General features: G+C 41.2%; 1 protein-coding gene and 1 pseudogene across 8 annotated transcripts in view; one reads left to right on the top strand and one right to left on the bottom strand.

The window, feature by feature from the left end:
• Positions 1-17,261, bottom strand: part of birc6 (baculoviral IAP repeat containing 6) — a 143,995-nt gene that overhangs the window by 43,034 nt on the left and 83,700 nt on the right. The window lies entirely within an intron of this gene.
• Positions 7,669-9,957, top strand: LOC148187751 (protein TUNAR pseudogene; annotated as a pseudogene). Its single transcript, XR_015778557.1, has 2 exons — positions 7,669-7,971; positions 8,680-9,957. The product of XR_015778557.1 is annotated as a protein TUNAR pseudogene (transcript).

The raw sequence follows: 17,261 nt of genomic DNA, 5'->3' as shown, positions 1-17,261 counted from the left end.
CAATTCAAACTTGGAAATAGCAATGATAATCAACCGCAGGAAATCCTGCGCTGCCATCCCACACCAAACAAAGACATTCTAATTAAAACCCAAACCCTACTGTCCACCTGTCTTACTTTTTATCCAATTTACTGCCTGCCCTGCAGTCCCTTGTGAAGTGAAGATTCCTGTAATTACAGCTGACAGATTGATGTTTGGTATTTTACCGGGGTGCAAAAGGGGACCTTGTTTAGAAATGGACACCTCTGTGCTGTTAATTACTGAGGATGGTGTCACAGCAGGGCGAACAAGTGATAACACTTGTCATTTGAAAACAAGCATCCATATCCATATTTGAGAGACAATCACAGACAGTTTAAGAAAGCAGAGTGTTAGTTTCAGGGCGGCAGAGCCCCTCCAAAAGCCAACAACCAGATTCCTTCAGTGAAAGGGATACAACGTAACATACACCTCTGCACAGATAAAGCTTTTCTTCCTCCGAGTAGAACAACACTAATCATTTTAGAGCAGCTCGTAATTCAGCTCCTGGGACCGCGGCCCGTTTCTAATGAGGCGAGCTGAGATGCACAGGCTTGCTGGTGTACAATGAGCACACTTGGTAATTGCCCTTAATTGGCTGGTGCTGCAATTGTATGTGGGTGTGTTCATACGACAGAGAGGCACTTATCTGACCGGGCTACCATGTCACACACCGCTGCAAACATGGAACTGCAGCCTTGGACGCACATACTCCCATACAGAGGATAAACTACAACAAACCACCTGGGCTTCTGCTGCTAGCTAGCATACAGCTCAAATGTGTACAGTCAGTACATGAGCTGTCAGTGGCAAATAAACACAAACGGTCCAGCAGTCTACTTTAGTGCAAATGATACAAGCAAAAAAAATGACTTTTTGTCCAAACATGCCTTAAAGGACCAACTAGCTATAATTATAATTATCACAATTATATATTCAAAACATTTTTTTTGTACTTTTTCTTTAAAAAGGGTATTTTTGTTCAACTTTTTACTAATTTTTGAGGTCCCAATTTCTTCTTAAGTTACTCATCACCTTGCTTCCATGTTTTTAAAAGAAATCAAGGTATTTTGCTCAGGTTTCAGAGGGTTAAATAACAGCATCTTTCATGGAGCAAGGTCAAAAAGTGCTTAACTTGGAGAAAATTGTTAAAAATAAGACCATAAATACATTCTATGCAGTATAGGATGCTGCTGAAGAAAATGTCAGACAGACTGACTGACCTACTGAACATCTGCAATACTTAATTAAAAAGAATTGTGATAGTATTAAATTGGGAAATAAGGAATTCATCCAAACCTTAATAAATATGCAACTGTTATAAAGCAGTGTCAGGGCTGTGGGTTTGTCAACTCGCTTTTCTGTTGCCAAATTAAATTAATATAAAAATGATCGATGAAGCTCCAAAACAACAACCTACTGCAAACTATCTGTATCCATTATCAAATATACACCAGTGCATTTGTTGTGACTGCTCTAGCAGTTTGTTAACGTCTTGGTAATAACATATCCAGCCCAGCGCTGCCAGAACAATCCCACTGAGAAAACAGGATATGACAGTCGTCGGTCTTCATAAAACCAACACGCTCCACATCCTCACTTGTTTGCTGTAATGGTCGATAAAAACAACGATAGAAAACATTCAGCGGGTTACCACTGAGTAACAGCTCACGGGTGAAGAGCAGAGCTGGTGTGTGGGCTGGTTGCTGCTGCAAGGGATTGGTGTCTGTTGACTCCCCAAATGGAAGACGGCGTGGAGCATGCGGGTCACACCGAGTGGGTGGCTAACACTCTGACTCAAGCTCATGGCTTGACAGTGTCAGGTCTTTCTGACCCCTCTAGGGCAACCGAACAGAGGAGAGAGGAGCTGAAATAGTAAGACTGTGACATGTCCCCGCCAACACACAGTCTGCCTCAGTGGACACTGCAGATAATGTGCATCAAAGCTAGACTATGTGGAACAACCAGAAAAAAGTGGCCTGAAGCTCTGTGCCATTTCAAAGGACAGAAGGAACAGTGGCTGCATTTTTGTGCACAAAGGATCCCTTTGTACACCGAGCTACTCGAGTTACTTAGTTTCGAGTTGACACATGCTTGGTGGTCATCTTAACTGGGTTATGATAAGCAGGAAAAGCAGAAAAATATGTCTCACTTCTGTTTGAAAATAGTCAGCGTGACACAACAGACTCTAGTCGGATTAGTTTTTTTCAAAAAAATTATACTCCATACAAACACTTGATTTATAAAAAAAACAAAAACTGATAATGTCATAAATTTTGGGAGCGAACAAAGAATTTATGTTTATTTGGAGTCATAATTTATCTGTCCTCTGTTAGAGCTGCCCTACTACATAAAGAGGCAATATTAAGTTAACTGACAGCAGACAAATGAGAAGGTGTTCAACTTTACAATCAGCCTGTTTGAATGTGTCCTGTTTCAACTGTGGTGAAACTAGAGACCACAAAGTGACTCCCATTAACAATTGGGGACTGTAAAATACCATATATTTTGGTAGAAATCGTGAAAGCTGCATAAGCTGCTGTATGGATAAAAAAACATCTATTTCCGAGAGGCAAATCTGCATAAAAAACAAAATTGAGACTTAATACATCATTTATGTTAAGTAACATAGGGCATACATCATTCAACTTGTGGGGTTATTGGTTCAAATATCTGTAAGTATTCCTGTACAAATTTGTATCTGGTGATCTTTGCAGCGGGGACAGTTTAGGCCGTCCAGGTCAACTCATTGCACATATCGGAGGCTATGCTTAGCCTTAGACACTGGCCACTGACAGTCGCAGATGCTAGAAGCTTGAGAGCATTTTGTTAGTTGGACTCTCACGGTGTAAACATAGGTCCCTAAAGGATTTTGCGACTGCAACAATCAACGCAAATTCAGCCTGTGGATTCTGCGTAACCTTGCCGTTTTATCCAATAACCGAAACTGTAAATTTTACTATTGACAACAGGTAAAATCTGTTTTAACTGAAGCATATTGATTGGCTTAGCCCCAATCTTTCTCCTGCTGCTGCAGAGTCACACACAGTGACTGGGATAACTGTTAGCGTGACACAGCTAACTTGACCCAATCCCAAATCTGTGCATGAATGCAGATAAATTTAAAAAAAGCAAACAAAAAAGCTAAACTGATATCAGCTGATAGCAGGTGGATTCCGAAACTGCATTTTAGATAATGCATTTTATCTCTTTTGCTCTCTTAATCGACTGCTGCTTGAATGTGATAGGTCAATGCTACTTGGGCTACAAACAGAAACCCGAAAGCCTCTGATAACAAAATCTGCAAATCAGCATGGAGGCAGATACCTGCTGATAGAGATTAGTCTTGCAGAGGTCAGGTGTTAAAGTAGCAAGTAGCATTGTTTTCATGGCATCGAACATCCAGCTACTGAATTTTTGTTTAGCACCCATAACTAGCAGGTAGTGAGGGAGTGATGCAGTAGTGAGGATGGGAGCGTGGAGGAAAGATGATCATTGCAGCATCGTTCTTCTGCCGACCTCCTGCAATTCAGCTGCAGCACTCTATTACCCCCGAGGTCAAGATAACTGCAACACTGAAACTATAAACTATTGATCTGCCTGCTGATATTGGATGTGGGATGGAGGCAGGGTTGATGGTATTAGGCTGGCCCATTTAGATGAAGGGATGCAACAATCTGGTATCCAGTATTGAAATCAAATATGATGCCAACAAATGTTCCATTAATGGTGTCAGCTTGCACATTGAATTTTAAATTTATTCTTGCCATTTTCTTTCCAAAGATTTATGCAGGTGAAACCTGACATGAAACATCACTGTCTGCTATATGCAAAAGTGAAGACATTTTTAAGATTTGACAGCAGCTGTCATGTGCCAAACTACTTCAGACCAGAGCATCCAAACAACTAATTACAATGCAAGACACACTAGAGCTGAAATAAGACACTATGGCGAAATAAGAGGGTTACTGCGCTGAGACATCAGCCCCTTTTCCTGGTGCTGGAGCCATCACAGTTCAATGAAGCATTAAAGACCACACTATATTTAGCCTGGGGTTTGATGGATTTTGGCTGTTGGTGACCATTTTGTGTTTAACAAAACAAACAACAGAGAGAAGAGATAGAAACAAAAATAACAGCCTGCTGAGGAAATAGAGAGTAGAGATGTTGGTGGTGCTGCCAACATGTTTAAAATGATTAGCTTTTAAGGATTTCAGTGTTGTACTTAGTGTTTGACTTTTTTTCAGGTGGTAAAAAAAGAGTGGGCGGGTTCAAAGCAAAAACGCATGAGACCTTTATTTGTGGACATGACCCCAGACGACAATAAAGCATGTAGCTTATAGGCCTGTGTGTCCATGGGGCTGATCCAATGACTGTATCTAAGATGAAGACATAATCTGTATCTCCTCCTCCTCAAATCACACAAAAGCAAAGCCAAAATATCATGAATATGGCTGCTGCCATCTTACACTGGTGGCATCATTGAGAGCCAGGTTTTACAGGTTTTTCACACTACTGCAACCACCACAGGTCCTTGAGCATTGAGTTATACATGTGCACACAAAATATTAGGCTCAAAAATCAAACCTTGTTGAACCAGAGCAATCAATGACGATGTCAAACCACCTTTTTATAGCCTCAAATAACTACTTCAAATTAAGCTTATGAGAAAAATGAACACTAATGATGTTGCAGTGTTTTGATCACAACAATTTATACAAATTCAAAGAATTCCTGTGAAATCTGCCTCACTTTGCAATTCAGCCCAATCCCAGCAATTTTTCCACGACTTTCTTACAAACTGAAGTTTGCCACGGGACACCAAACTCACTTCTTTGTTTCTGGTTATGAAGAAAAATAAATACACAACACAAATGTCTCATTTACTTACAAATGTTATTGGTAGATACCATGCAAGGCTATTTCCTAATGTTCCTCAGAAAAAAAGTATAGTGTGTGACGATGTGGTAGAGCCAAACACTTTTCTACCTCAAAACCTGAGATTGGTTTTAAGGTTGGCTGTTGCATCCATCCAGACTTATTGCAGTTGCTGGAAGGATCAAGGTGAGTTTGATGAAATGTGCACAGTTAGTGCACACATTAGTGTGAGTGTGTGATAAAGAAAAAAGTTTTGAATTAATTATTTAAACAGCCTTTTTGGTAAGGTTGCTTGGAACACTTGGAACAGTGCGGCTTTATTCTCTAGAACAAATTGCCTTAAATTTTTAATGATTTATACAGAAAAAATTAAGTATTTTCTTGCTTGCACATTTCATTGCAAAAATGCCTGCAAAAATAATAACATGCATTGTATTTTTTTGGAAAAAGCTGCTGTAAAATCAGGCATTTTAGGCTGAAATAATCACCCCTCAAACAGCACGTGGAATCCTGGATGGGCTGTGTGGCTGTTTATTGTGTACCTGTATGTCTTGAAGAGTAGTTAGATCCTGCCATGTTGTTTGTGAGTATGAGTGAGAACATTCAGAATGTAAATTGAGACATAACGGGCATTAAAGGCTCAATCAAATCGATCTTACATGATGATTTCACTGTCTCAGTTAATTCCTAAGACTGACATCACTTGTGCTGCATTTTATATACCTATCATAAGCATTAAAACCTCTGAAACCGGAGCAAATTGGTTTGATATCTTCCAAAAACACAAACTGATATAAAGTAATGAGAAAACAATCTAAAATTAGTTTTTCAAGAGAGAAAATTAGAATATAAATATTAAAATTAGAGGAAATACAAAGAAAACTATAACTATGATTACTATGATGAGGCATTTAATTTTTTTACAGACTATATGTATATTTTATGTATTTGTAGCATTTCTTAAGGTAATTTCCTTGTTCATTGTTGTTCTTTACTTTTCTTGCTAATTTTCAGGTAATTTTCTTGGAACTTTTTTTTTGTTGGGTTATTGGGTTATTTTCTGGGTCATTGTTAAGTCGCTCATTGCCTTTTTCCCATGTTTTTGAAAGAAATCAAGTAAATTTCAGGTTTCAAAGGGTTAAGTAAGTATATCTGTTTAATAATCTCCCATGAAGTCAACATCAAAACAATAATTGTGACACCTATCCAGCAAGCATCGCCTGTTGACTCTATTTTGTACATACAAAGCATTATCCTGTGCTTTCGGCTGAAGGAGCACACCAGAGGCCCACCTGAACAGAAATAACACACCAGGATGATGAGAGGGAGGGAGGAGAGAGGAGTGCGAGTGAGTCATAATGCTTGGAGAAATGAGCTGACTGGATCAGAAGCCTGTTGACATACATTAAGAACTGCAGTCCAACTGCGCTGACCTACGCTCAAGTACGTAAACTGGAGGGGAATGAAGTTTTCTTCAGTTATTTACCTCAACAATTTAGCATGGAGCTCGGAGAAACTAAACAGAAGTAACTAAACTTGGTGCTGATGTAGACAGTAATGTAGATGAAGCAAAGGGTAAAGCATGGAGAGGTATAATTGGGAAATAAAAAGTTGTGGGGGATGTGGGTGGAGGTTTAAGGCAAAAGAGGAGCATAAAAAGCTCCACAGAAATGGATGGTGTCTTTGTTTCTTTGGAGATAAATATCTAACTGCACACACAGACCCCCACATCTCTCCACCGCCTCTCTCTTTGTCTTCCACCCAACCTCAACCATCCTTTATTTCCCCGCCGCCTATTGTTACCCCCTCCTCCCCCCCTGCTCCTCTCCTCTCCACAGGCCTGCCAGAATAACAGCAGCTGATGATGATGGGCTCCACTGAACTCGGAGCGGAGCGCGGCACAGTGGGGCTGAATTCACCTCTTTTTTTGGCTTTTTTTTTCATGTTGTTTAGGTGGGAGCTGTACGGGTGTGTGTGCATGTGTGTGCTCCACCAGCCCCCACAGCAGTGGGAGAGGAGGAGACAACAGAAAGCGTGAGCAATGTCGTTTCCCCCTCCCTCCTCCTCCATCCTCCCTCCCTCTCATGCTCCTTCTCCTTCATTGCCACGGCCATCAGAATCCATCCTCCCTCTCTCGCCATCATTCTGCTTGGTTATGCAATGCACATTCCTCCCACGGAGACTAACTGGTGCTGGAGACCTACCGTAACACTGCTGTCACTGCCGATAGGTGCAGCTCCTGTATTGCCATAGCGACTGTCTGGCGCTCCTCTCAGCAGACGTCTGCTCCATGGGATATTACGGCGTTTCCTCCTCTTCTGGAATATCACCAGCCTAGCTCGACTCAGTCAGGGACCGTTGTTACCTCGCTGAGCGGAGGCTGGGTGTCACCGAGACACTGATCCCACAGACCTGATCATGCACAGTGCTGGCTTGGACAGCATGGGGGCTTCAGTGATGGGGGGCTTTTTTGAGAGGCAGTAATTGCACTGTTTCCCCAGAGGAGTTGAGAAGCGAGCGGAAGGGAAGCCAACAGATTTAGTGATAGTGGAGAGGGAGGTGGAGGAGTTGTGTGGAGGAGTTTAGGCAACAGTGAGGGCAGACATTGAGGATGGGAGGAACAGTGGGAAGGCGGGAGGGGCAAATGGGGAGAGGGTATCTCCTCGCCCCCTCAAAACAGGCTGCTAGAGCTTTAGCAGCAGCAATCCAAACCTGCTGATAAAAGAAACGGACGGCGAAGACTTGTGAGGGGGAACTTAATCAAAAGGGAAGTTGGGGGGGTGGGGGGGTTTGTTGAACCTGACAGGTGGCGCTATAGACTTGAGGAGCAGAGAAGTGACACGAGAAGGTTTTCGCCGCTGCTGAGCACCGTGAAGTCATCGTGGCACCTTCTATTCCTCTCGCCGTCACTTGTGTGTCGCTCGCAGGCACTGGGACTGTGGCCACACAGCCGTTCTCTCTCCCCCGAGTCCCCAGGGGGTCTCCACATGTAGCATGCCCTTACAGCCATGGTTTTCCAGTGAGGATCCTAAAAGCATGCCGGATGATGTTGTTTTACACCTTAGACGCCGTAGGGTAAGCCGCTTTTTCTTTACACTTTCATTTTTTTTTATTACTAATTTCTTGAATTTCAATGAATTTGGTGACATCTATACTGTGTGTTTACATGAGAGTTGACCAGGATGATCGTGATTCCAAGCCAACACTGATCCTATTACCTTTTTGCTCACGCATTACTCTTGAAGATGACACCATCTCCAGCTCCTCTTATCTTTAAGACTCCTCTGTAGGAAAGGCTGGAGGTTGTGGTGGGTGGTTAATCATTAACGGCATGTGAAAAGAGGTGGGCGGAAGAGAGGAGGGGGGGCTCTAAATAGCAATATTAAATCATGCTTATTTTGACATGAGGGAACTGGCGGCACTTGAACAGTTTCATTGCAGATAATCCCAAAGAGAGGCTGAGCGAGGGCTGGCGTCAAGCTTACTGTTGTCAAGGCTTCAAGCTGTGGCAGGTCGTAAACACTGGTGTTCACAGACTAATCTCCTCCTCCCTCTGCGTGGCCATTGTTTTGTTCGATTAGCGATTTATTTCCCTCTGCTGGGAGGATTACATCGGCGGGGGCTGCCCAATTCTGGAGCTGTTTGGGACTGGTTTTTGTGCAAATACTGGCAGATAAGCATGAGGACGAGGACAAAAGAAGCAGCTAATTCAGACCAAGTTGTTGCTTTCTATGCATGTGTGACAACTTCTGACATGATTTGCCCGTTTTCCTTTCATTGCAGATAAGTGTCCCTTTGCCAGGTTAGGTGAGCATCATGGGCACCACGGTCATCACGCTTGAGGATGTGCGGGCACTGGAGGTCAAGGAGGAGCAGGAGGAGTCCATCTTGGCCATGTTAGGCATCATTGGTACATTCCTCAACCTCTTTGTGATCGTTTTTGTTTACATCTACACCACACTGTGACGTGCCAAAGCAAGACATAAAGGATTTGTAAAACTGACGAGACTTCTACAAGAGAACAGGAACTGAGCAGTAGGGAAGGACAATTTTAGAGACATGAACATCTTCCCCAGAGAGAGGAGGTGGACACTGGAAAGACTGGACAAGGATGAAGATGAAGAAGCCATATTTCCAGCTCACAGCCATGAGCCAGGGAGATAACAAAGGGCTGGAGGACATGGCAGAGACAGGGCCGTGCTGGTACCAGGGTGAATGGGACCAGATGGGCACCAGCAGGCCCCCAGCCAGGACTGACCCCGCTGTGGCCTGACAGGAACTGACACCTGATCTCCTTTTCTCCGCCTGCAGGGCTCATTGGAAGGATGAGCCAAACAAGACAGTCTTGTGGAAAACACTGATGCTTTTTCATTCATTTTGACTTCATTTACAAGTTAGTGGGAGTGTAATTGTTACTGGGCTTTTAAGCAACAGGATTAAAAGCAAAGAAAGAACTAGAACTGTGGAGCTTCTTTGGAGACAGTATTGACCACCGTTTTCAATCAGTCTTCAGGGACAAAAATGCTTTACAAAGAGTAGCCTTCCCCAGAAACACAGCTCTGGACGAACTCTGCTCTGCTGTCACCTCCTAAAATACCTGTCTTTAAAAAAAGGCCCTCAACCCATGAATTATAATTCAGTTCAGAAAATAAAGGTGCAAAACCTTTACCATTGTGTTAAGGATGAATTTCTGCAGAGGTTACTTCAAGAGACCTCCAAAATATGAACATTTAAATATAGAGTACAGGTCTATCATATTAGAAAGACATCAAGAAAGAGATCAGCTTGTTTTAAAACCATGCAGCTGATTTACGTGAAAGATAAATCTGGGCCAACATGTCTTTTATTGAATCTCTGTCCACATGTTTAACGTGGTGAGTGGGAAGGGGGGATTGAAAGATATTTTTTTGTTCATGTTGATTTAGTGTCAGCAATCCTTTTCCTGTATCAAAAAAAGGCTTTTTATAAATATTTGTAAAGTCTAGATGTATTGTGCAATAGGGGCCATATGAACAATAAACGTCAGAGCATATCAATGAGAAATAGCCTCGAGCCTTCTCTGTGAGACGCCCCGATGGAGTGTGTGTGAAAGGATACCAGAGAGAAAGTGTGAGGATCATCACAGGGCTTCTTTAATGACATATGCAGGTGGAAGAGCTATGCTTTCATGTGGAAATGGTAAAAGCTCTTTCACACACAACGCAACAACGACTCCACTGCACTCCCAAGCCCATCATTTCCGTGTCTTGCAACACGTTAGCTTTTTGCTACGTTAAGTAAAGTGCATGAGAAACCACAGCGGCCGCTCGGCGAGCTCACGCTGGGCCCAAAGTTCAATCAGTGCGGCGCAGCACGGTGTGCGCTGATTGAAGCGGCGAGCACAGCTCAAATCGCATTGTGTCTGAGAGTATATTGAACTTTATTAGCAGACCTAAATGGAATCTGCAATATTGTCTTTGTATTGTATTTTCAGTTTCAGTGGTAATCGATAAGGAAAATCTGTGGAATTTTGCAAAAATCTGAAAATTCTGTAGATTTGGTTTGGACCTGCCATGTAGGAATCAAATGGTTGTGTTTTCAGTATCACAAAAAAAGAAGACAGTTTTCCTATGCAAGCTGATGCATGCTCCATCCCAACAGAAAGCCACAGACTGTAGCATGGAAGGAGTTCTTTTCTTGCCAGCTTGAGCTTTACAGGCTGCTGATTGCTCTTGACTTAATACAAGAGGGATAAACAAAGTGAGAGTTTCAACTCGAGTAGCTAACATCTACATCCAATCCAAAATGCATGTCTAAGAGAATTAGCCAGAGAGTGGAAAAGTGCACAACAGCTGTTGTAATTACAACAATGATCACTGGTGATGGCACCAAAGCGACAGCCTCCAGGGCTGAAACATGAAGGCTACAGGTTAGTGCCAAAACTTCAGTTCCCTGAGTGGCCACTTGAGGCTGACTCCAGAAGCCAGTCACTATCTAACCCTAACCCTAACCCTAACCCTAAGGCCCAATTTAATAATAAACAGCGTGGTACAAAAAACAATTCTGGTCTTTATGGCTAATTTCCCAATTCCTGACAACTGTGCGGGGGCGAATTTTTATACAACTAACATTTTATGAAGTCTTCATGTCATGCATAATTAAGGGCAGGGCTGCTTTGAGTGACAGACTACCTGCCGATAGTGTCCTCAGCTTCATAGTCACATCCATCCATCACTCCTTCACAGCTCCAGCCTCCTGCCCAAATATAGTCACTTCTGTCTCAAACAAAAAGTAGAAATAAAACAAGATGGCAAAGGCCAAAATGTCCAACATGTGGCTTTAAAACAGCAATCCACAAACCAGTATGTGATGCCACAGTATCAGTGAAATGTTGAAACACCCTCCTTGTCTTGTACACAACTCGCTCTGCTGCTGTTGCACCTGACTGGGAAACCCTGTTTTATATGTGCTCGCCACAGTGTGACTGACTCGCACAGCCATTGGCTTGTTGTGCTAATATCAGCACTGCTAATTGTGTTCATCAATCTACATCGCGTGTATTCAGCGTGCAACCGACTGTGACGGTACGGCACAAATACATAAACCATAACAGCCCTACCATCTACCCATTACAACCAGAGAAAAGTCTGTGGCAGTAGAATCTACATTTCCACGGGTGAGTGGCAATTAATTGCAAATCCACAAATCCACAGGGAAGGAGTGGTAATGAATGCAGGTGTGTATGAGTTTGTATACTTAACACAGTTTCTGTACATGAGGTCAAGCACAACACAACACAAAAAAGATTCTATTCTTTTAAGGCTGGTACAACATCCGAAACTGCAAACACACAAAATCTGAAGTCAAATGAAACACACTGTTCACACTAACACACATATTTAAAGGGATGACTTTGCAGATTTTCAACCAGCTTTGCATCAAACCATGTAAGTAGATATGTAGACAAACTATGGTAAACTTCCCTCCATCTAACCATTGCCTGGATAACCCCACCCCTGACAAAATACCACCAAATGGCAAAATCTACGTCATTTGGTGGTGTGTCACTGGCTCTTGAAGCTCTTGAACTAAAGGCTGTACCTCTGCATTTTTGTATTGCCAACCAACCGCCACCACTACACACACAAAAAGTAGAGAGCTGATCACGACACACGAGGACAATAAAGTTTACCTTGAACTAATGGCGAGAGTTCATGAATAGGAAGCGGGCGCCATGCTGCTTCCTGCACAGTGTCAACAGCAGCCTTAAGAACAGAGGTCAAACGGTGAAACTAAGCAGCAGTGATCAAGTATTAACCAAGATTCTGTTTCTGCGTTGCCTATTTCTTGCCTCAAATGCTTACAGAAATATGTTTTAGCTTACAATTTAACTGTAGCACGTGATCCAGTCGGCCGCCATTGCGTCTAACTAATGAGGTCGCATTATGTCACCCAACAGACGCATTCTGGTAGTTGCAGGTTTCCTACCTTTTGAGAAAATGCCACAGTCCTTTTTCTCTGTTTTCTCTGGTCATGTAGCTCTAATTTCAAAAGCATCTTTCTACTGCAGAGATGGCCTAGTTTTAAGGCCATCTTTAAATCAGTGAAATACTTATTCAATGATAAGGAAGCTCTACTAACAAACAAGGCTTGTCTATGAAAATAGGGATCTATGGTGTCTGGAGTGAAGAATTACTGCCAACCAGCCTCTAACAGGCCAGTCATGTTCCCATTACCCTCCAACATCGTGTGCTTGCCCACTCAACATGAATGATGGACCAAAAGAGCCTGTGCCTATCTGGTGTCACCTGCTGCACCTTACATTTACTTTAAATCTTCTCTTGGACGAGTATAGAGGGAATTCGAGGTGTAGAACGGAGGGGATGTAATGCTAAATATAATGCAAACATGAAAAATCCTGCATCAAATGTGGACACTATTTAGTGTCAAACCAAATGTGCAAGAAATTAATTCTTCAATTAAGATAAATTAGTATTGTGGTGACATTCAAAGGTATTACCTCTCACTAATGGCTTAGCTACGTGTGATGGAGTGCCAGGCGACGGTGGGAAACTGTAATGTACCCCAAAAGGCTTTGCCAAGACACCAATGATTTATGTGGAGCAAAGCGCTCCGCTGATGGAGCTGAGGAGCTCTGGGGCAGTGGGGGGAAAGCAGCGAGAGAAAAAAAAAAACTGCATGCTAGTAGGCAAGTTAAGACTACGGGTCCATGTGCTCGGGGTAGTTAGGAGAAATTAGGCTACATTTGGAGGGGATTTATTTCTCTTGGGGAGGCAGGGTGACTCCGATGCTGCAGTGAAATTAATCCCATCCAGAGAGCACAAGTGCTGGACCCCCCCCACACACACACACCTACAGCAGTGTTAATTACAGCCCAGAGTACTGCTAATTGTTACCTATCCTTGGTTCTCTTTTGTTTGAAGTTAGCTTGAAGTATTTTTGAGCAAACACCTTCGTCTTCGACTTGGAAAGCTCATACAGAAAACAAAAGGAGAGCCAGACTGGAGAAAATTGTCAAATAAGCTGTTTTAACATCAGCAACAGGTAGGGCTGGGCATAATGACTTTATAATAGTATTGTGATATTTTAAGGCCATATTGCGATACACGATATATATTTCGATATTTTTTTAATGTCCTCTAAACTTACGTTATCTACGAAAATACAAAACAACTGCAGTTACAATAAAGTTAGAGTAGCTAGTTTTATATAATAAAATTGAATACACTACTGGTATGACAACATTTAATAAAATATGGTTATAAGGATGTTAAAGTAAGTATTTTTGTAATTAAATTACAACTGTTATTACTAGGTTCAGAAAAAGAGTTGAACTGCTTTTTAGGTTATATCAAGTAACACGATATATATCTCGATATCTTGAAATATCCTCTAAACCACTGTAAACTACATAAATACACAATAATACATGAACAATAAAGTTAAATAAAGTAGCTACTGCCATACAATAAAGCTACATAAACTACTGTTGTAATTAAGTTTAACAAAATATTGTTATAATGTTATATAAAGTTTAAAGTTAAATCAAGTACTGTTATAGTAAAGTTAAAATATTTTTATAATTAAATAAGTCAAAGCGGGACCCATGGTGCTTTTATTTTGAAGAGCCTGGCTTGTCTCAGGCAGGAGGTGTTTTTGCTGTGGACTTGAAGCTTGCGGTCAACAGTTGGATGTTAGCGTTAGCAGACCCATCATTAAGTTAAGGATGTTACCACTGCGCTGTTGAACGTAATGATTTTTTCTCTGTAAGCTGGAAATAAATTAACAGCTCGTCGGCTAATATATTAGTAGCATCTGCAAATGGCAGTTGTGCTCCATGGTCACAAAATGTCACTTTTTATACTTGATGTTTGCGATACAATCATTTTTTATATATTTTATATATTGCAAGTGGAATAAGTTGCGGTATCTCAATTATATTTGATATCCCCCTCACCCTTACATCAAGAGCATCCTGAAGTAAAGCTGCTGATTTGGTTAGAATACTCTGTAGGTTGTTTACTTAGGAGTGTATTGAAATACAAGTCATCTGGTTTATTTATTGTATAAAATAAATAAATCTGCTGTCTGTGGATTACAGTTCCAGCTCCTCAGGCTTGGATAAAGCCTTCAGTGGCTGCTTGTGCGGCTGCGTTTTATAAAGAGGCTGAAGTTCGCATTTTTCCATGTAGAATTACCACACAACAGAGTGAGAGCAGCGGGATGGATGGCAAAAATCTGAACTGAAATGTAAATACTAGCATACAGGGACATGATGGTGGATAAACACTCTTATACTCTTATAATCACTCTTTTTGCTGAACAGACATCTGTATTGCAACAAATGCAGAGGATCACATGAATACACATCTGGATAAACATAAGCTCAAACTGTTAAATGAGTCCTTCCCTTATTCTATTCCTCTTTTGTCTTACTGTCCACAGACATCATCTCCTCACCTCTACCAGCTTCTCCTGACTTGAGAGAAGCAGGCGAGTTGTCAGATCCCCCACTTTTTCATTACAGGCGGCTCGTCTTGACATTTATTGACAGCTCAGAGCTCCTGGGTAACTGGTTCTCATACAGAAGGTGGTCCGAGAGCTCCCAGCTTTCATTTGACTGGATGCACCATGACTTCAGTTAGCTACATGCTATGGGCTAGTTCGCACAATATTATGTCATTTGTTATTAAATTGAGTGGTAAATGCATAACTTACGAAGGCAAAACGTGTCATCATTAAGGCTCTGCTTCAACAGAGCATGTGGTGATACATAATCAAACACGGGGCTATAAACTTCAGATTGCGCACACACACACACACACACACACACACACACACACACACACACACACACACACACACACACACACGTGAGTGTGTGTCAGAGGCATTTACCAGATAATGAGGAGCAATTACAACACTACAATGCTTTTTATCAGCTGTTATTTAATTATGAGACCAGGGGCGCATTAGCACACACCGGCACACACGCATGCACGCACACACACAGATATTCCTGCAAAGTGAAACACCTCGGCAGCATTAGGCACAAAGAGGTGGCACACGCTCAGCTGGCTCCGGGCTGATAAGTGACAGCACACAATGATCATGGGAGGGTGGAAACACTTAAAGCTACAATCTTAATGTCTCTTACTGCATGAAATCAGTTGTATCCCAAATCAACAGAAAAGGAGGCTGATGAAAGCTGTGTATGGCTCTCTGGATTATGACTGCATTAGGATTTCACACCTGAATCACTAAAGCTGGAGTAAGTTAATGGTTAAAGCAAGGGGAACCTCTGTGTTCAAGGTTCTTTTCAACAATTTTCTGGAAGAAACTCTTTTTTTCCAGTGCTGGAAAAATGTAGATATTTTTATGGCTCAGCCATCTGGAGCGTGAAATATTTGAAAAATTGCTTGACACAGTCATAAAACATCTGAGGCAACTTACAATCCAAAACTACAACACCACAATTTATAGATACTTGTGGGGGTTTTTTTTCTGAAAAAAAAAAAAGGCAAATTATTACAGCAGCAAAGAAAACCAGCAGCATCAGTTTATGTTGTGATAAAATACTGAATTTACTACATTAAAACTGTGTATCTAGTATAAACTTTGACATGAATATTACTGCAGGGTTTCCCACGCAAACATTTATTTATTGTGGCCCTAAAATGGTAACAGCTGCCGCCTTGTATTTAATTTTTGCTTTTGGAGTTTGACTGTTGGAATATGCACACTGTTCGGTTATTTATTGCACAACATTTTTGGAGCACAGAGCATACTCTGGGCACAGATGGAGCAGCAGAACACTGGGCCAAGTAAAGTGTTTGTTGCGCTGAGTCTAAAAATTTGCATTTACTTGCCTCTACAGCAGCTGCTCCTCTCATCAATCAATCTGGTCAGCTCTGATCGATTAATAATCTAACGCACGACTCAAACTCACAAACTGCTGCTGAGGACAGAATGAACTTGCTAAGAGTTTGATCTGCACTGTGTTTACAGACCATCAGAAATTAGAGGGAGGGCACAGAATGATAATATAAACTGTACATGGTGCTCTTTACATGACTTGTAAATCTAGACAGTTGGTTACTGTGTTGCAGCAACTGTGCAAGACAGAAAAGGTGCAGGAAATAGTACTTCTACAAAATAATCCTAACCTAACAATTAACTCAATTTTGAGATTATTACTAATATTAATTCTGAGATTATCAAATTGAGTATTATGGTAAAAAAGGACAGTTTTATCGACTGAGTCTATAGAGTACTTTAACAAAAGACTGTCTTCATGCAAGATCTGCGTAATATATATATATATATTTTTTTTCCAGAAAGCTTTCAACCACCTCCCTCTGTCTTCAGTAGTGTGTGGAGCTGATGAGATGAGGTTGAAAGCTTCAGATAAAGATAATAAGTGGACACTGCATTTATTTATTTATTGCTGTTTGTTTTGTTCTGCTTTATAACTTCTCTTTTACATTATTGGTGGAAAGCTAAATGAATACTCCTTTGAAAGCTGAGGGTGATGTCCTTTAATAACTCTGGAAAAAGGCAATAAGCAACAATTAGCATAATAATAATAATAATAAAAATAAAATAAATAAATAAATAATAGAAAAAAAGAGAAAAAAGTAAAACAAGAAAACAAAAACAAACAAACGAGAAAATGACCCTGGGAAAAATGTGCTTCAAAATAATATTATTCTGTAAAATATTTTTAAATATATAATAATAATTGTAAATGCAGTTTGTTTGTTTTTCAATATTTTTCCCAAATATTGTTTTTTTTTTTAAACTAAATCTACCAATTTCTGGCCATTTGAAAAACACTTTTTGATATGTTAATTACCTATAGGCTT

The sequence above is a fragment of the Plectropomus leopardus genome, chromosome 13, assembly GCF_026936395.1.
Source record: "Plectropomus leopardus strain MGB_pleo_1.0 chromosome 13, ASM2693639v1, whole genome shotgun sequence".
Classification (NCBI taxonomy): Eukaryota; Metazoa; Chordata; class Actinopteri; order Perciformes; family Serranidae; genus Plectropomus; species Plectropomus leopardus.
This window is presented reverse-complemented; position numbering and strand designations above follow the sequence as displayed.